At 40.0% G+C, this 21,652-nt stretch overlaps 1 protein-coding gene across 1 annotated transcript in view; it reads left to right on the top strand.

Moving 5' to 3' along the window:
* The first annotated feature begins 13,365 nt into the window (after window positions 1-13,365).
* Window positions 13,366-21,652, top strand: part of glceb (glucuronic acid epimerase b) — a 70,896-nt gene continuing 62,609 nt past the window's right edge. Inside the window, exon 1 of the mRNA XM_048616030.1 lies at window positions 13,366-13,516. The gene's annotated coding sequence lies outside the window, so the exon portion shown is untranslated. The remainder of the gene's footprint in view (window positions 13,517-21,652) is intronic.

The following is a 21,652-nucleotide window of genomic DNA, read 5'->3' as shown; positions in this document are numbered from 1 at the left end:
TAACATCTGAATTATTAAAGCTGGCTTTGTTCATCAAATTGAACAACCAATAAGGTGGTTACTCATAAATTAGGGAGGGGGTCATGAAGACGATGTGGCTGTGCATTGTGAAGCTAGCAATCATTGTGAGTACAAAAGATCTCTTGGTGCTATTCAGTTGACTTCGTTAAAATGGGAAAATAGAAAGATAATACAAAGCTGATGCACATCAGGGAATGTGTATGTTGAAGTTTTCGTGCAACATTTTTCTGCTCTAATTTTATATTCAATTTTCCAGTGATTATGATATTCCATTTTTTATTCTGTTAAACCTTTCTTTATAAAATACGTTAAATTGCAACTGGTCTTCTCCTTCTAGTAGGGAAAAGAGATACTGCTGACTTTCTCTTTTTAATGACATTTTCCTCTAATTCTTATGTACCATTTGCACTATTATGGAAAATTTGAGCCACAATAGTATTTTTTTAGAGATGACAGATGCTGGAGTCAGAGATAAGTGTGGAACTGGAGGAACACACTGTGTTATCCCAGTATTTTTTTGATTCATTTACGGAATGAGGGCATCGCTGGCTAGACAGCATCTATTGCCCATCCTTAATTGCCCAGGGGACAGTTAAGAGTCAACCACATTGCTGTGAGTCTGGAGTCACATGTAGGTCAGACTAGGTAAGGATGGCAGTTTCTTTCCAAAAAGGATATTAGTGAACCAGCTGGGTTTTTCCGACAATTGACAATGGATTCATGGTCATCATTAGACTCCTAATTCCAGATGTTTATTGAATTCAAATTCCACCAACTGCCGTGGCAGAATTCGAACCCAGATCCCCAGAACATTATCTGGGTCTCTAGATTAACAGTCCAGTGGTAATACCTCCAGGCCATTGCCTCCCTCTAAAGTAGATTTATTTCCAAAACCAGTTGAACGTATATTTTGACCTCCTAACTCATTTGAATTGAATTGGGTCAATGGACTAATATCATCCAATCTGTAACATGCCATCATAGCTTTTGCTACTTCCTCCCAATAAGATTATTATTTTGCAGATGTGTTACAAGTAAGGACCTGTGCAGTAAACACTGCTTATTGTAGAACAAAAAGTGTATTTATAAACTACCTGTGCTTCTCCAGTAGCCTTTTTACATTGCTTGTGGACCTCCTTTAAAGATTTATCGATTATGATTCTCTACTTTCTTTCTTGATTGTAATGCTTAAATTCCCTACACGAGAGGAAATACCCACAAGCATTGAAAAGGTATGTAGAGTCCATGTAAAATGATATCCTATCACTTTTAGTTATTGGGACTTTTTCCAGGAATTGGGTTATTTTCTTTCAAGAAACTCAGACTAAGCAGTTACCCTGACAGTGTACCGGTGTCTGAGTTTTCCACAGCCAAGTTGCACTTTTCCATGTTGACACTCATCTTGCATTGAGTGGAATCAGGCCCTCCTTATATTTAGGGCAGCACAGTGGCTCAGTGGTTAGCACTGCTGCCTCACAGCACTAGGGACTTGGGACTTGGGTTTGATTCCACCCTTGAGCGACTGTGTGGAGTTTGCACATTCTCCCACTGTCTGCGTGGGTTTCCTCTGGGTTCTCCATTTTCCTACACAGTCCAAAAGTGTGCAGGTTGGGTGGATCGGCTATGCCAAATTGCCCATAGTGTCTAGGGTTCAGTAGATTAGTCATGGGAAATGCAGGGTTACGGGCTAGGATAGTGTAGTGGGCTGGGTATGGTTGGGATGCTGTTCGGAGGGTCAGTGTGATCATCAGACTTTTGAATGGTTCCATTAATGCACAAGTGACATCAGCGATTTACAGTGGTACTACAGTATTGTTCCTATAGTTTGATTATATTGTGTTCTCCAATTTTCTAATTTTCAGAAGTTCATAGTAGTAGTCCCTATCTCAGAGAAGGGAACAGACTGGTTGCTGGAGAGCTGGCAAGTCTGGTGAAACTTGGTGGAAAATCTGTTAAAACAGGGCAGCATGGGGCTCAGTGGTTAGAATTAGAATTAGCTTTATTGTCGCATGTACTCATTTGAGTACAGTGAAAAGTTTACAGGTCGCCGCTTACAGTGCCATCTTAGGTACAAAGGCCAAATTCTTTAGCGGGGGGGAAATATTAGAAAAAGAAGTCGATCATTACAGATCGTGGGAATAAATTAGAAAAGTAAAGAAATAAAAAGTTCAGAATAATGGTCATTCCAACCCAGACCATGCTGGCATCTAACTACCAGTCAGTGTCGGATCTTGACTTGACCACACCAAGAGCTTCACTTTGAGGCCTGAAGTTCATGCTGAGGCCATGCTCGCCATGCTGGGCTGCCAAGAGACCACCAGGCCAGGAGACTGGCATGCTGGGCAACTGGGAGATTGCCACGCCGGGTCCTCGCTGAGGCCGAGAGTCTGAGTCCACGGTGAGGACTGCTCAGCACTGCTTAGCGCTGCTGCCTGTCAGTGCCAGGGACCGGGTTCAATTCCATCTTTGGTGACTGTCTGTATAGAGTTTGCACGTTCTCCCTGTGTCTGTGTGAGTTTCCTCTGGGTACTCCAGTTTCCTCCCACAATCTAAAGATGTGTGGGTTAGATGGATTGCTAAATTGCCCTAGTGTCCAGGGACGTGTAGGCTAGTTGGATTAGTCATGGGAAATGCAGCATTACAGGGAATAAGGTTGGGGGGTGCTAGGTCTGGGTGGGATGCTCTTCGGAGAATCGGTGCGGACGTGAAAGGCTGAATTTCTGCTTCCACAGTGTAGGGATTCTGTGAATTCTATGCATTCAATTATTTTAATTGCACAAACAAGAAATTAACACCTGTGGTGATGGAATCTGAATTTTTTTCTGGTTATTGCTATTGTAAACTTTCAGCAAGACGACAACCGAGTAAGACACTCCATTGCTCCGTCTGTTCTTTCTTTTCTCATATTTCCTCCTTTTCTACATTTTTCTTCACTTAATGATCTGGACTTACCGAGAGGGGGATGGAGGAGCTGGCAAGTCCTGGAGGCAAATCCCGGAGTGGCGGTCGGCGTGGGGAAGCAGTCCTGGACCAGAGGCCAGCTTGTGGGAGCGAGTCCTGGAGAATACTTACCTTGGAGCAGATGAGAGCCGATGGAGAGCAGACTGGAGGCTTGGATTGGTGTGGGGATGAGTGTTTGACTGGGGTTTGGCGTGGGCAACCAGACCATGTGTGAAAGCCACTGCGTTGAGCTACTGCAGTGTAATGTTTATTTGTAATTTGTTTACCTGACTGTAATGTCCATCCTTTTAACTATGTCATACCTCTAACTTACACTATGAATCACTATAAAGCAATGCAACTACTTTTCTATTTTTATTCCTCTTTTTCGTACCTAAGATTTGTACCTAGGTACTTGTATCTAAGATGGCGCCATAAGAGGCGACATTGTAAAACTTTTCACTGTACTTCTGTACTTCTGTAAACATGACAATAAGGCTGTTCTGTTCAATTCTATAATGTGTTAAAATTTGTAGGGTTTCACAGTACTATAGTTAAGTATAATTGAATTTTTTTTACTTTGAATGTACACTGACTTCTCTTTTATGGGCTGCTATTGCTTATTGAATGCATATATCTAGCAAAAAAGGCATCTGGATGAGTATATGAATAGGAAGTGTTTAGAGGGATATGGGCCAAATGCTGGCAAATGGGACTAGATTAATTCTTTTTAAATTATTTTGAGAAAACTGTTACTTTGAGTTACTGACTTGAGTGGCTGACTGATAAAGTCATTAAATTATCAGTAGTAGTGGAGTATCTTGAGTGTTTTAGTTCAATGATGTCCCACTCTCCAGCTTAGCTGCACCAAACTAGCTTTCCTAATATTCAATGCTTAAGTAGTTAATTTTAAAAAAAAAAAAGCTGTTAAACTTGCATTTGTAATACAGATGCCCATGTTAGAAGGTGAAATGGTTCTCTGCCTCTGGTTTCTTTGGAGTTTATATCTGACTCAAAATCCATAAGACACTTTATTTCAAGCTGCTGAAGCTCATTTCATTTAAGCCCTGAAATCCTGCTAGTAAGAAATTGATAGTAACATAATGGAACAAACAACATTTTTACAATCAATACAGAAAAGTAAGTAAGAAAAATAATATTTTTTTGTGTTGCTGCCATTTTAAGACAAAAGCTCCGAAGCTTCCTTTGCAATACAGAAATTAATCTGGGGCCCATTTTTGATACTATTCTGAGGTGAAATGAAATAAGTTGCTTCTAAAACCATCGTAAATGCTTGTGGCAAAATTAAAACATTGGAGCTATTAGGAAATGTAATCCAACAGTAATTGATTTGTTGACTTGTAGAATGATTTTCTTGTCTCTACAAAATAGCTGTTTATAAAGTAACTTCTAATTTCTGACTTCTAAATAGTTCTATTAGGAACACAAACAGAAATTGCTGGAAAGGCTCAGCAGGTCTGACGTCATCTGTGGAGAGAAATGGCTTTGTTTTAGCATCTTGGTGCACTTGCTGAAATCTTGAGCTGTCTAAAACCCAGAGGTTCCTTGAGCTATTGGTTGAGAAGAGAGAATGAACATTCAAACTATTGTCTTTTCTGGTTAGAGCTATGTTATACGTTATTACTAGAAAGCTTTCTCTACTTAATTGTTGTACAGGTAATTTAACTTAACTTCAATCCAGAAGGCTAAAAGTAAGCATTTAACATTTAGACCAGTGTCTTGTAAAATGGGAATGCTTGAAGAAACTATTTTTGTGTGATGAATAAAAGCAGTAGTTTGATTCTAGGTGCTTATTTATGCGCTGGTTTTTATTTTCGCTTGTATCTGATTTCTGTCATGGTTTGCTATTGCTGTTATAGTATATTTGCACCAAATGTCACCTGGTATTGTACAGGGTAATTGAAGGTAGGAAGATGTACTGTATTGTCTTGTGTTGTGTTGTATTGTGATACGACTCTGTACTGGAGATTTATTCTAACACAGCTGTGGTAGTACATACGTTTCAAAATACAAGAAGCAATACTGACCAACATCTACAAAGAAAACAAACTGCTTAATGTTTCTAGTGGAAGCTATTTGGCATCAATTCATGGAAGGCAGAAATGATTTTTTGCTCTTTGAAATTTATTTCTCTTGGTTGGTGGGGATGGGGGTGCTTGTTTGTACTTGAGCATATTCATAGTTCTGCCTTAAAGAATAGGCAATAAGGGTGAAATTTGTCTGCATCATGCAAAACAGGCCAGTAGTGAATAAGCAGGGTTTTATTTTCGCCATGACAATTGTTATTTTTCGTTGACTTTGAAATACAATCAAGAATTTTAATTTTGAACCGAGTGAAAACAATTGAGATACTAGGAGACTTTTCTCTCCTGAATAATAATCTGCATGGCTAGAGAAGCAGTTATAGTTCATCAGACTATTTAATGTAGATTATCAGCAGCATCAGCTGATACAGTGTAAATAGTTGTAATGTAGAGATCTCAGTACGAGGACAATGGCCACAGTTCTAATTTGAGCTGTTCCTCATCTTCAACTTGTACATCGAGTGGTCACATCTTCTCTGGCCTCAAGCTTTTGAGATGTTCAGATTTTCACTATTCTTTTATCTTTCCTGCTGGCAGGTATCTTTGATTTTATTAGGGGGTTTGAAGTGACAACATCAGCATTGATTATTCCCAGGCCGCACAGGGATTTCCACGCCTTTTGGCTGAATGCATATCTAGAGGGGGACAATAACCTTCATGTGGTCCTCCTGTTAACATAAGGTTTTCTAGCTTGAAATGGTGCTGGCAAGAACGCAACTAAACCATAGTCTGTAGGCTACGGGTTCCAGCATTTTAAAAAAAAAACTGGAAAATGAAATTTCTGAGACCACAAAGCCAAGAAATAGGACCTGCAACAAGAATATACCAACTTTTAATGTTGAGGGCCTGTATTCGGCAAAACTTAACAAAACATAGCTCTCTAATAGGAATGCAGACATAGAATAAAAGCTTGAATCCCTACAGTGTGGAAGAGCATCGTACTCTATCCCTATAACCCAGCATTTCCCATGGCTAATCCATCTAACCTGCACATCTTTGGACTGTGGGAGGAAACAGTAGCAGCCGGAGGAAATCCACGCAGACACGGGAAAATGTGCAGACTCCACACAAACAGTCGCCTGAGGTTGGAATCAACCTGAGGTCCCTGGCGCTGTGAGGCAGCAGTGCTAACCGTTGAAACACTGTGCCACCCCAGACATGGCCACCCTGCAAGAAACCCGTCTCATGGACACTTCAGCCATTAAGCTCACTTTCAGATACCAGTTCATTACAAGCCAGGATGATAAAACACGCAGCCCAAACACCTAGTAAAAATAAAATCTCCTACTGATACAGAAGACCTAAAACAGGTGACATCCTCTTCGTCTTCCCATATCTCTGTCAAAGTTGGTAAACTGACCATCATAAATGTGTTCAAGTTACCAAATTGTCCAACATTGCAGTACAGCCCACAGTACACTCAATCATCTACACGAGTGACCTCAACAGCCAGCATCACATTTAAGGGCACCCCAAAAACAAGACTGAAGTACAGTTGTCAGATTGGGTGTCCACGTATGACCTTTATTTAATCCTGTGCATGATACAGTATTCCATATTGCCAGGTAGAAGACTGGCAAATAGCGTGGACTTTACTGTGCAATAATGGCCAACAGCTAATAGGTATCACCTCTTTCCCTCATCCACAGCTCCACTGTCTACATCACCTAAATCCTATTCTCATGATTTTATGGCTGGTCTTTAGAGTGACCAAATGCAATGCCATGGAATCTGCAGAGGGCAACTGGAGTGCTCATGGCAGATGCATAGAAACTGCCATTAACTGGATCCCTGAAGTGGTTTACCACTTCACTCAATTTCTGAAGCTGGCAGCTAAACATTTTCAGAAAATCTTTTTTTTTTTCCTTTTGTATCCTTCTATGAGCCATTCATTTTCTGGAGTCCAGCAAGGAACAAAAGAAGATGCTTTTGAGGCAATAGCCCTTCTAGAGATCATTCATGATAAGCACCTCAAAAATAGAAGGAATCAGCAGAGAATATCAGCTCCATGCACTTTAGGTAAAACCCATGGAAGCTCCTGCACTGCCTGAGAGCAGCTCAATAGCAACTGCACTACTAGCTAGAATACTGCTGATGCTGTTGTTTCCCAATAAATTCAGAAATACCAACCAGCAGGGAGGATAAGCAGATCATAAAATGAGTTCTGCAAGGGATAGAGTGCTTCTTGCTTGGGTGCGGTGGGAGATGAGTCTCTAATTTGGGGAGAAGCCAAGTCTGTCTCTCCTTCCAATGCAAGCATCCTGAAGAAGGCAGTCTGGGGTGACTGAGCAGGGCACCCAAAGCCAGCAATCTTCAGTACGTGTGCTTGGGAGAGGCTGTGAAGAAAGGAAATTTTGAGGTGAGAAGGACTGTGCGAAACCTTAGACTGACAGTATGTACACTCTCTCTCGTTCATTCACTTCTCTTTCTCCCTTCCTCCCTCCCTCCCTCTAAAATACAATAAAGAACTATGGATGCTGGAAACTGAAATAAAAGCAGAAATTGCTGGAGAAACTCAGCATTTTGACAGCATCTGTGGAAAGAAAACAGTTAACATTGATCCTTCTTCAGTATTGATAGCAGCTAGGAAAAACTGGTGTTTATGCCGATGACAAGAAGCAGGGGTGGTGGGAGGAGTGGATGGACCAGTGGAACTGACAGAGAGAGAGAGAGAGGAAAAAGTTAGACAGGCAAAGGAATTGTTGATTGTAAGCTAGATAAGTGATAAACGGAACTATAGTGGGTGAAAATGAGTTTGCTATGCTGAAAGCATCCCTTGTCATGACAGGACCTGGGATGTAGGGATAGGGAAAAGACATGGAAGGAGGTGTTCATGCTGTAAAATTATTGAACTTGATGTTGAGTCCTGAAAGCTTTAAGGTGCCCATGAAGAAGATAGATGTTGTTCTTCCAGTTTGCATTGAGCCTTGCTGGAGCACTGCAGCAGGCCTGAGACAAATGTTGGCTTGGGGACATTGTGGTGTGTTGAAGTGGCAGGCAGCTGGAAGCTTTTACAGACAGAACACAGACTGGGTGACCACTCTGCATGGTGAAAGCCTTTACAAAATAGGAGATTGTTCATGGCTGTCTGACATGACAGCATTTATTCTGAATATCAAGGTCTTTAAATTTGAGACACCTTAACAATATTCAATTACAAACTGTACCAGGTAGTTGGTATGAAAAGTGGTAGGAGGATGTAAGGTTTTGGAGTAGATCTGTAGCTCGGGTTGTGGGTGTTGAGGTTGGTTGGCTCGCCGACCTGTTTTGTTCCGCAGACGTTTTGTTACCAAGCTGGGTAACGTCCTCAGTGCAGCCTCTGATGAAGCATCGGTGTGTTTTCCCGCTTGGTTTTTAAACCCTGGGGTCCGTTGCGATGGATTGCCTCACTTCTGGGTTTCCTCCGTAGTGGAATGTATATGGGGTCGAGTTCAATATGTTTATTAATAGCCTGCTTCGTGGAGTGCCATGCTTCCAGGAATTCTCGTGCTTGTCTCTGCCTAGCCTGTCCCAGTTGAAGTCGTGGTTCCCCTTGTCCATGTGGATTGAGATGAGTGAGTATTGGTCGTGTCTTTTTGTAGCCAGTTGGTGTTCATGTACTTTTGTTGTTAGTTTCCTTCCTGTTTGTCCGATGTAGTGTTTCTCGCAGTCTCTGCAGGGGATCTTGTAGATGACATTGGTCCTGTCCATGGTGGGGAGTGGGTCTTTAGTTCGGGTGAGCACTTGTCGTAGGGTTGATGTGGGTTTGTGTGCCACTCTGATGCCCAGTGGTCGTAGAAGTCTTGTGGTGAGTTCTGACATGTTCCTGATGTAGGGTAGTGTGATGAGTGTGTCGGGGCGTGTAGAATCTTTCTGATGCTGTTCCTGTAGGCATCTCCTGACCCAGTTCTTTGGATATCCATTATCCTTGAACACTTGGAAGAGGTATTCCTCCTCCTCTTGGCGTAGTTCCATGTTGCTGCAATGTGTTGTTGCCCTTTTAAATAGCGTTCGCACGCAGCTTCGTTTGTGTGCGCTGGGATGGTTACTATTGAAGTTCAATACCTGGTCTGTGTGTGTGGCTTTATGGTGTACTTTCGTTTGCAGTTCCCCATTTGTCTTGCGCTCTACCATGACATCCAGGAATGCTTTGAGCTGTTTCTAGCTGTTTTTAAAACACTAGTCATTTTATTTGAAAGCATTCCACCTAAAAATAATTAGATTAATATTTAATTTAAATCAAATACATATTATGTTTATCTTCACCATGATATAGTTATTTCTCCCTCTATCTTTGTCTAAATTTACATTTTTGACAGCAATGTACAGAGGCAAAAATCAAAGTTGAATACTACACAAATCAAAAAGTTCAATTTCTTGCTGTCCATTTCAATGTCTCAATATCTGGTCATGGTCAACTGGAGTATAAATAGACAGGTGAGCCACCTAAATATACATTTCACTAAATTTTAAGGTATGCAGAACAAGAACACAATAGCCTACAGCTAATATACATCGTATGATAGTCCCAAAGGCTGTCAGGTGCCTTTTTACCGGAAGATCTCTGGAAAAGGGCCCAGGCTCCGCTTCAAATTGAGGAACTGCAAAGAGCTACCATAGCCTTCGGATGTTGGCACTTTGATCCTGTTTAACTGGAGTATGACCACCTGACAACTGGTCTGTTCTTCTCTGGTTCATCTTACCCACCCAATGCTCAATGCTAATCAAGAATGAAACCATATGGTCAAGACAAATGCATAACTTCTGCCTTCGCTGTATGGACTACTGCAAGTGTTCTCTTTCCATGAGACTTGCAGCACTCTCGATGGATGTAGATGTGACTGTGCAGATGCTAACACAGAGGCATGGCTCAATTACGGTATCGATTAGACTCTTACACCATACACGCACATACAAATGTCAGAGCAACAGCTCAAGAGAATACTGATAGATGCCTATACGTTTTACATTGTACCTTAAGACTCTGCCATTTTAGTGATTCCTATCCTTGGCATCTGCATGAAGTTGAGCAATGGTAGTTGTATCCCAGTTGCTGTTATGGGAACTGGCTGGAGCAGTGATGACCCCATTCATCTGCTCCAGCACTTAGCTTCCAGTCAGCATGAATATGATAGCAAATTAACTGCATGTTGGAAGATTGCTGAAGAAGTTCTGCCTATGAGGCTGCACAAGCTATAAATGACCCACATTTAGGATGATGACTCATCTGGTAAAATCCAGCCCATTGTCTCGAAAGCAACTCAAGAAATGAAAGAAGCTGTATTCCAATAATTAGTAACAAAAAACTGAATGCTGGAGATCTGAAAAAAACAGAGCTAATCATGAGCAGATCATGGGGGTGGGGGCACTGTATTATGAAGTGAAGTTGAGTAGGTTAGGCCTGTACTCTTCAAAATTTAGAAGAATGAGAGGTAACTTTATTAAAAAAATACAAGATTCTTAGGGGACTTCACAGGATAGATGTGGAAGGGTTGTTTCCTTTTAAGTGAGATTCTAGGACCAAAGGGCATAATCTCACAATAAGGGGTTGCATGTTTAAGATGGATATGAGAAGAGTTTTCTTCTGAGGACATTGAATCTACGTAATTCTTTAGCAATGAGGCTTTCAAGGCTGAGTCATTAAGTACGTTAAAGACCAGAGTTAAAGTTTTAATCGGTAAGGACCGGTTATTGGGAAAAGACAGGAAAGTGCAGTTGAGGATTATCAGATCAGCCATGATCTCATTGATTCTGTTCTGCCATTCGATGAGCTGAATGGCCTTACAAACTATTGTACAAAGTGCATAAATATAAAGTTTCCAGTAACTCTTTGAAGTGCTTTATCAATAAGGCATTGTGGAAGTGATCGATTGAGTTCCATTTGTAGTTTGATTTAACACGCACTTTGCTTTAATGACCCTTATTGTTAATGCCAACTGTAAACTTTCTTTTCAACAGACAGGAACTGTTGAACATTGCATAGCCTGTATCATTTGTGCTTTAAAGCATGTTTTCTTCAATTTATTATATTACCAATGGGGAATAGTGCTTTCCTGGGTAGATGAAACAGTATTACTAAGTATTATAAATATGTATTATCATTGCCTATTATTTATAGTCTTGGTATAAATCCATAATATTGAGAATATAATTCCTGTAACCACCCCCATAATTTTAATGTTTTGTGGAGCTAATGCATGTGTTTCTGTGTGGTTGCATGATGTATCAAATAATTTGAAATCTGTTATTGTGTATTTTCTGTATTGCTTATAATCAAATTACTGTGTGAATTCACATCATGATGAATTAGCAGGCCTGCTAGATTATAGGTCTGACAAATTGACTGCACAACTGCATTTGTGAAATAATTACTCTTCACAGTTGGTATTTTTCTATATTGTAGGCGTTAGTGTTTTATGCCATTTAATCTTGTGGTATTCTGGCAATTATAAAATTCATCAAAGGAGACTTAATTCTGGATGTCATTCGTACACTTTCCTTCTGAGTAGGAACTGTTCTTTCTGTTTTTTTTTCGCTAGCTTCTCTTTCCCATTCATCAAATCCTATACTTTGTCACAAATAATAACTATTCTTGAAAACTCAGACAGAGGGTTGTTTTTCGGACTGAAAGCCTATGACGAGCAGTGTGCCACAAGGATCAGTGCTAGATCCATCGCTTTTCATCATTTATATAAATGATTTGCGTGAGAACATAGGAGGTAAGGTTAGTAAGTTTGCAGGTGACACCAAAGTAGGTGGCGTAGTGAACAGTGAAGAAGACTATCTCAGAGTACAAATAAGACCTTGATCAGATGTGCCAATGGGCCGAGGAGTGGCAGATGGAGTTTAATTTAGATAATGTGAAGTATTGCATTTTGGTAAGGCAAACCAGGGCAAAATTTATACAATTAACGGTAGGACCCTGAGGAGTGTTGCCGAACAAAGAACTAGGGGTTCATGTGCATAGTTCCTTGAAAGTGGAGTCACAGGTAGACAGGTTGGTGAAGAAGGCATTTGATGTACTTGCCTTCATTGGTCAGAACATTGAGTATAGGAGTTGGGAAGTCATGTTATGGCTGTACAGAATATTGGTGAGGCCACTTTTCGAGTACAGTGTACAATTCTAGTCGCCCTTCTATAGGAAGGATGTTGTTAGACTTGAGCAGGTGCAAAAACTATTTACAAGGATTTCCCAGGACTGGAAGGTTTGAGTTGTAGGGAGAGGCAAATAAGCTGGGGCATCTTTCCCTGGCACATCGGACGCTGAGGGATGACATTATAGAAGTTTATAAAATCATGAAGGACATAGGGTGAATAGCAGGGTCTTTTTCTCAGTATGGGTGAGTCCAAAATCAGAGGGCACAGGTTGAAGTGAAAGAAGGAAGATTTAAAAGGGAGCAGAGGGGCCTTTTCTTCATGCAGAAGGTTATGTGTGTATGGAATGAGTTTCCAGAGGAGGTGGTGGAGGCTGGTACAATGACAACATTTAAAAGGCATCTGCGTGGGTACATGAATAGGAAGGATTTAGAGGGTTGTGGGCCAAATGCTGGCAAATGGGACTGGATCACATTGGAATGCCTGCTCAGTGCGGATGAGTTGGACCGAAGGGTCTCATCTCCATCTCGATTTGCGCTTTACCTATCAATGCTACTATTTTGTGCAGTATTAGTTTTTTAAGGCACCTCCTCTTTGACCAATCTTTAGGGAACCTACCCTAGTGTTTACTTTTTATGATTTGATGTCAAATTATTGTTTGATGCTTCTTTTAAGCATGTTGGAACAAGTCACCATGTTAATTATGCAGTACAAATGCTTTAAAAAAATACTGCAGATGCTGGAAAAATCTCAGCAGCTCTGGCTGCAACTGTGGAGAGAAACAGTTTGCTTCAAGTCCAATGTGACTCTTCCTCAGAACGAAGTTCTAAAGTATTGAGAACTTCACTTCTGAAGAAGACTAAAATTGAACTCAAAATGTTAACTCTTTCTTTCTCCAGATGCTGCCAGATCTGCTGAGCTTCTCCAGCACTTTAGTTTGAACAGCAGCTAGCGTGTATACATACAAAATGCCCAGGCCAAGATCAACCAGTTTGGAGTAACAAGGAATTTTGTTTAAGAAGAAATGTATCTTGGTGTTAATTGGTACTTTTCATCATAGTGAAAAGTTAAACATTGGAGACGTTGTTCTGAATTTTTCTTTACTTTTAGAGCTGTAACAATGTTGGCAAGAAGGAAAGGCAAAGGGCAGGAATCTCTCTCAATCTGACATATCAAACAAAATCTATAATTGTCATTTACTGTGTCGTTGTTTTTTCTTTGTTCCAGTATTACCTGTGGGATATCAGGATACTAAGCCAAGTTCAGGCATCTTTGTCGAAGTAGAAAATGCATACTGCTTTGGGGCTCATCAGTATAACTTGATGACAGTTTATGGAGTAAATGTATGTAGTTGATCTAACATCAAGGTGAAAAAGGTAAGTTCGGTTTGCCTCTAATCTCTAGCACAAAATTAATGAAGATTGGTGCTACTCATGTAATATGAAAATGAACTGTTTATTTAAGAGAACTAAACTTCATGACAAATGAGACTTGAAAAGACTGTGAACAGAAGTACAATTTCACACGTGATAGAGGATAGTTGCCGAATGCTTTTTTTTTTGTTTGTTAATGCCTGTAATTTCTGCAATAATTGAAACTGCAAGTAACAACAATAGTCATTAACAAGAAAATTTTGAGGAATGGAGAAAAAGGCAGTTTGGTTCTCGGGCGAACATTACTGAGTTATTTGGCATACTGGTCGTTATTCCAAGTGGGTTTGAGTACAGGAGAAAGGAACACATGCTATGGTGTGCAGGACCTTGATGAGACTATACTTGAAGTATTGTGTGCAGTTTTGATGTCCTTACCTAAAAGAGAGTGCAATGAAGGTTCAGCAGACTGACTTCTGGGGTGGCAGGTTTATTGTATGAAGAGAGATTGGGGCAACTGAGCTTGTATTCACTGGGGTTTAGAAGAATGAGAGGGTTTCACATTGAAGCATGTACAAATTCTGATGGCCTGGATCCGGCAATGATGTTTGCCCTGGCTGAGGAACTGCAACAAGGAGTCACCGTTTCAGGATATGCAGAAAGCCATTTTGAACTGAGATGAGAAATTTCTTCACTGAAAGAGAACTTGTGGAATTCTCTACCACAGAAGGCTGAGGAGCCAAGTCACTGAATATATTAAAGTAGATTTCTAGAAGTTAAAGAAGTAAAAGGGTATGGAGTGAGAGTAAGGTGTTGAGCTAGAGGATCAGCTGTGATCATGTTGAGTTGCAAAGTGGGCTTGATGAGCCAATGGCTTGCCCATCCTATTTTCTGTATTTCTATAGTTCAACTGATCAGGCTCCAGTAGTAAAGTCCAGCTGCAATTCAGTGGATTTTGTGACTTGGAACAATTGCTCAGAGATTGGAGCAAAGCCATTAGAGCATTAAGTTTAGGATTGTTAAATCATTTTGGAATGAGAAGAACTGAGATGATGGGCATAACACAGAATGCATGTATTGTGAAGTTCTGGGATAGCTAACATTTGGAAAAAAACAGGGTAGCACAGAGTGTTGTACAAAAAAAAAACAAAGCAATATTCCAGACACAAGGATTCTAAAAATTTTTAAAGGGCTGGAAAGACTCAGCAAGCCTCTCAGTATATGCAGGTGATATTTCAAGCCTTTGGCTGTTCCTCAGGATTAGTATTTACAAAAAGTTAAATGCTGAAACTGCTGTTTTTTCAACAGCTACTACCATTCTTGGTGAGTGTTTCCTGCTTTTTTTTTATTTTAAAAGAGAACTTTAGAAGTGATTTTAAGATATTGCCGTTGGTACAGGAGTATTTCAGAAAGCCCTTTTAACTTTTTTTTAATCTGCACACCAACGCTGCACCCAAGAGGGCCCAGCAGTAATGCTCCTTTTAATTTTGTGTTACAGCAGTGGGTCTTGTGAAGTAAAATGCTCAGGTCAAACAAAAAGTCATGCTTGTACCAAATTGACTTCAGCCTGGATAGCAAATAAGGCAATGGAATCGGTTCAGAAACATGTGAAAGCGGTGACAACTAAAATTGGTGGATGATAATAAACCAGAGGAAATTTTGACTAATCAGATTTGTTTTTTAAATGGAGTTTGATGTTGGGCAAGTACTGCAGAAGAGTTTATGGCGGTAATAATAAAGGAGTAAAGCTAGGCATAATTAACGTACATGTGGGAAATGTTTCTATGCTTCTGTTGTGAATGGTGCAGGCAAATGATAGATGAGAGGTTTGGCAATGGGTCCCTGCTAAAAGTGACTGTCAGTGAATGTAGGTGATGTGCGTCACTGCCTGAACTTTGAAACCATGATAATAATTACTTGTGCAGGAATGAGCTTTCAAAAAAAAAATTGTTGCAAAAATTCAGAAGGTTTTCTAAATTTGATTTACATCAATGGAAGGCCAGAGACACACCGTTCCGCACTAGATCTGCTGCTACTGCTTCTCCTGCACACTCCTGCTCGAACCTATCCAACCGTATTTCCATGAGCTCATAGCCACTTTATCTGATTCCTTCTACTCTCCAATCCTGACAGTTTTTGATCACCTTTCTTGGCTGAAGTAAATTGATGAATACACTTGCTTGAGCCATATCTCTTTCCCTAGTCAAGCCACAAATTAGCTGTCACATCAGTTCCTTTCCTCCCGGCTACCCCCAAACAGCCGCCCGCCCGCCGCTGCCGCTTCCGCCCCACCCCACCAAAAAAAAGTCTAGTACTGACTGGATCCAACTACCTCTTCATCTCTAATCTCCCTTAACTCTCAAGTTCCCATGTAATCTCATCCTGGCTTCGTGAATCCTTTGTCAACCTTGGCTTAATAGTAGCATTCTCATCTCTTTATTAGAAGATATTGGGCTTAAGTAAAGCTACGGTGACTTGAATGTGTACATCAGATTGTACTGTATGACATGCCGCCTTTCAGATGCAATGTCAAACAAAGGTCCTGACTAACCACTTAAGAAGATCTGAAATATTCTGTGACACCATTTCAAAGAAGAACAAGCAAGCTTCCACAGAATCCTGATCACAATTTGTGTCTCATCCAATATCATCAAGCCAGATAATTTTGGTCATTCTCTCATTGCTGGTTGTCAAATTGGTTATCATATTACATTTCACTACTTCAGAAAGTACTGCTTTGACTGTAAAGTGTTTTGGGTGCACTTAAGTCATGAAAAGTACACTATTTGATTCAGTTTTGACATTCAAAGCCCACATCCTTGTCTTCATTGTAAGATTGCTTTGTTTCACAACGCAGTCTACCTACATCATTGCTTCTCTCCCTTCCCCACCACTGTTGCTGAAATGATTTGATTCATTCTCTCAACATTACCCTTGTCAAGTTACCATCTTTCTGTTTCCAATATGCCCATGCCTATCAAGTTCAGCAATTGTCCGTCCTCATCACATGAGCTATTTCATTAATATGCATTAAATTTCTGTTCTTCGAGGCATTGAATTTTCAGAGCTTTTCAATGCCCTTTTTGCAACATGCTCCATATTGGTGTTCCTTCTCTTTTAGTCTCCTTAGTGTCATCTACATGTGTCTTCTGCATAATTGCTTTTTCATGCTTTTTGTCCATCAGTTGCCTCAGCTCATATTCTGGAACTTCCTCCTTTTCTAAAACCTATATCCAATTCTAAAACAAACCTTCCCAAAACTATTCACATGGTACTGTTTTCAGTCATCTCTCTTATCTTGACATGATCATTGGAATATTCTGCTTTTTGCCATGGCGAGCTTAGTGTTGGGAGTTATTTAATCAGACGGGAGGGTGATGCAGTGCACGTGCTTACTGTCCATCTGGCAGCCAGGTCCCCTGTCACCTCTGTAAGATCCCAGCTGATATCCATCTTTTCATTCCCTACTAACCCATGTTCTCTTCTTCTTCCAACCCCTACCTGTTTTGCCACCCAACCCTATTAAGACTTTAGAAAATGAAAGTTTAATTGTACTTTTAGATTGGATGGATGTTGATTTTAAGGCATTTATCCCATTTTATCAAAGAATTTGAGAGATAAGTGTGCCACTATGGAAATTGAAATCTTAGAATATATTAACTACCTTTTTCACTTGGGTTTTTGTGGCAGTTTGCAGTACAGTCCTCCCAAACCTGTTTTTGCAAATGTTTTTTTTTTAACAAGCAGCTAGTAAGTTGTGCATTTTATCTTTTTGGTTGAACTGTTGTCTCTTTTAGAGTCGGATCGTCACTTCAAAAAATGAAATGTCAGTGAGCCATTCAGTCTGATAATGAATTGAAGTACAAAGGCCTGTAATGTCAAAGGCTAATGCTTTCTGTGTAGGATGCTTCACAAAAGATTGCAAAATCTGCTACTTCATATAGTTTTTACTATTGTTATTTGCAGAGTTTCATTTGTGCTGGAATTCCTCTGAAGGAAAGCATAATTCCACTTTGCTGGAAAGCATAATTCTACTTTGCTGGACAGCTGGTTTCAATTCTTCCCACAGTTGTAGAGCAACAAATACACATCATGAGTCTGGTGTAAGGCAGTAGTCTGATTGCATCATGAGCTGCATCATAAAACAAAAAGAACAAAGCTTTAACAGTTTCTGAATGTCACCTGAACCTAGATAAGATTAATATCTCTCAAATCCTGCCTTTTTGATTTTGTAGTGTATGCTTGGCATTGCTTATCTTGATATAAGCCTAGAGCTGAGAATGTTATGATATTGAGAATGTTTCGTTCTGTCAGTATGAAAACTGTATTGTGTCTATACCCCAAGTATTCCAGATTTGGCTATGCTGCTAGATCAGTGCTGGCTAGAGGCCACAGAGGAAAGTATAAAGAATTCTTCTGAAATTTAGAAAAATATACGTTATTAGGTCATTCATCTGTTGGCATTAACTGTATTTTTGTCTCAACAGATGCTTCCTGACTGGCTGAGTGTTTCCATTATTTTAAGATTTTTCCACATCTACCGTATTTTAATTTTTGAAGAGTTACGCTGATTTGTTCACACACTTCTAAGAATGAGTCAGCTTTCTAGCCACTGCCCCAGAAAATGATACAATGACAACTAAAAGAGAGCAGAATAACCCATTGATACATTTCCCCTGGATTTAGAAACTTGAATAAAACTCTTGCTTCCTCTCCTTCATGAGATTTTGCTAATCTAGTTTGAGTGCAGGAAGGTTCTCTTGATCAATCTCATTAATAAACCTACAATCAGTAGGATGCCAACAATTGATTTTTGACTCCTTTTGAGTCATTGAGAAAGAGAGAAAATAAACACAGGACTCTTGTTTCTGTTTGATAGTTATCAAACCCTGTAGAAGGTGACATTTGCTTATGGGTGCAGACAAATTTGGGCTACATCGTGATGATCTTAAGTCAAAGAACCGGCTTACACTCTTTGTTTATTGCTAACTGAAATTGAGAAATCTCTGGTAGACCTTTATTCTTGAACAAATTCATTCTATGTAAAACAGGCATTCCTACAATATTGTTTGATAGAGACAGTTTAAGTTGTGTTTTCTTTCTTTCCTACTTTATTATTAAAAATTTAAACTAAATGACTAGCTGCTCATCTTTGAGCCTTGACAAGTGAAAGTCAATGGTCTTAAAGGATGTTACGGTGTTCTGACCAGATATCCACAGTAATTCCTGGATTGTGATCGGCAGTGGGAACCCTTGTGATCCATGAAGTATGGGAAGAAGGAACAGCGTGCAATGTCTATGAAGTGATATTTGTTAGTTATACCATAAGAGCACAGTGCCATGGAGGTAGAAGAAATCAAGTCCACATTTGTCCGAGTGTGGCGTCAAGTAGCCTTAGCAAAACTGGAGTCAGTGGGAATCGGGGCTAGACTCTTTGCTGATTGGAGTCACACCAGGCACTCCGGAAGATGAAACTGAAACAAGGGTGGAGATTGCTGATGAACCTTAGCAGATCTGGCAGCATCTGTGAAAAGGAAGCAGAGTTAATGTTTTGAGTCTGGTGACTCTTTTCAGAACTGTAACATAGGAAGATAGTTGTGGTTGTTGGAAGTCAGTCATCTCAGCTCCAAGACATCTCTGCAGGAGTTCTTCAGAGGAGTGTCCTAGGCCCAACCATCTTCAGCTGCTTCATTAACGATCTTCAGGTCAGAAGTGGGGGTGTTCGCTGATGATTCAACATGGTGGCTCAGTGGTTAGTGCTGCTGCCTCACAGCGCCAAGAACCCGGGTTCAATTCCACCCTTGGGCAACTGTCTGTGTGGAGTTTGCACATTCTCCCCATGTCTGTGTGGGTTTCCTCTGGGTGCTCTGGTTTCCTCCCACAGTCCAAAGATGTACAGGTTAGGTGGATTGGCCATGCTAAATTGCCCATATTGTTCAGGGATGTGTAGATTAAGTGGGTTATAGGGGAATGGGTCTGGGTGTGATGCTCTGAGGGTCGGTGTGGACTTGTTGGACCAAAGGGCCTGTTTCTGCACTCTAGGAATTCTATGATCTATGATCTAAGAAAATATGTTTGAACAGAATTAATAAGAGGTCTTCAACTGTACCAATGGCTGATATTAAGACCCTAAGACTTGGGGCAGAAGAAGTCCTTTCAGCACATCAAGTCTCCTCTAGTATTCAGTGAACATGGCTGATCTGATGATCCTCAACTCTGCTCTGTTGCCTTTTTCTCATAACCCTTGATCTCTTTACTGTTTAAAAATCTCTCTGTCTTAACCTCGAATGTACTTAATGGCCATTCCTCTGGGTAATAAATTCCATAGATTCACTATTCTGAGAGAAGAAATTCCTTCTTGCCTCTATGTAAATGGATGAACGCTTACTTTCAGATTATGCCGTCTGGTCCTAGACCTTCCCACAAGGGGAAACAGGCTTTCCAAGTCAAGTTCCCGAAGAATCTTGTATGTTTCAATAACATCGCCTCTCATTCTTCTTAACTCCAATGAGTACAGCCCCAACCTACTTGACCTCTGTTCATAGAACAGTCCCTCCATACCTGTGATCACCCTCCTGAACCTCGTTTGGACTGCCTCCAATACCATATATCTCTCCTTTATATAAGGAGTCCAAAACTGTTTATAGTATTCGAGCTGCAGTCTGACTAATGCCTTGTATAGTTTAGACAATATTAGTGCAAGTGGTGAAAAACTTGGTCAGCAGAGAGCATCTAGAGGAAAGTCTAGATTTTACAGCCTAAGCATCTGAAGGTATGACTAGCAACGATGGAGCAATTGAAATGGGATACACTCAAGATATCAGAATTAACGCTGACAGAACTGTGCTGATTTTTGGGGCTGGAGGAGATTATAAGAATAAATGGATAAAGCCTAGAAGGGATTTGAAAGTAAGAATGATAAGTTTAATTAATTACTTTGTACTGAAAATTGTTTCTTACATCTTCATTTCTCTTTTAACATCAGTTGATAATATTGATATTGAAACATGTCATTCTCCACTTTTCATTTAGCTGAGAATTTAAACTATTTTTGGCTTGCATCTATTGTTTTTTCACAGTTGGAAAGATGCTGCCCCAAGATACTAATTTAAAAACTGCATTTCCTACTATTCTTGCGTAAAACATAACAGTACTCTTAAGAGGCTAGCAGAATTTTTGGGAGCGAAAAGTAAAGGCATTTGAAAACTGAAATTAATCCCCTTCCTACTGCGAAAGTTATTTTTTTGCCACAACTGTGACAGCAGTTTGTGTTAATGTGTTCAATGGTATCAAACTGGCAATATATTTTTCTTGCATAAAATTCCCAATATGTCATGCATTTAGTAACTAGTATCCATAAATATAAAAAACTGCATATAGTAATATACCATGTTTTTACCTTTAACAATCAAATGTAAGAGACATAATTAATATGTATTAGTTTTCACACTCATGCTAAAGAAATTTGCAGTAGATTTAGTTTCCAATTGCTACGCTAATTGAATTCGGAATGGACATCGATTGCAAACTAGTTATTAGAATGGATGTCCTTTGAAAGTCTGCTGTTAATGAGGTGTTATAGAGTCATGGAGTATTACAGCATGGAATGAGGCCCTTTGGCCTACTGTGTACACACTGGTTATAGAGTACCTATCTATCTAATCCCATTTCCCAGCATTTGACCCACAGCTGTGTGTGCCAAGGCATTTCAAGTGTTCATCTAAATATTACTAAAATGTTGTAATGGTTTCTGCTTCAACACGCTTTCACCCACCAGCCTGTAGGACAAAAATTTTTCGTTGAGCAACGTGGATCTTGTGGCTGCTCCTGGGATTGCAGGCTTAGTTAAAGATTTATTAGAGTTTTTTTTTACAGTTTTACTGGTATTATGGTCATTATAGTTTAATAATATAAGATTTTTTCCATTTTGCTTTATTAACTTTCAAAAAACCCAACAAAACCAAACGAAAAGCAATTTTTTTTTCCAAATGGACTTCTTTCAAAATAGAGATAACAAGGTGTCGAGCTGGATGAACACAGCAGAAAATCTGAAGAAGGGTCTAGGCCTGAAACGTCAGCCTTCCTGCTCCTCTGATGCTGCTTGGTCTGCTGTGTTCATCCAGCTCTACACCTTGTTATCTC

Source organism: Rhincodon typus, chromosome 33 (genome assembly GCF_021869965.1).
Source record: "Rhincodon typus isolate 14 chromosome 33, sRhiTyp1.1, whole genome shotgun sequence".
Lineage (NCBI taxonomy): Eukaryota > Metazoa > Chordata > Chondrichthyes > Orectolobiformes > Rhincodontidae > Rhincodon > Rhincodon typus.
The sequence above is the reverse complement of the archived record's forward strand: the minus strand, read 5'-3'. Positions and strand labels throughout refer to the sequence as shown.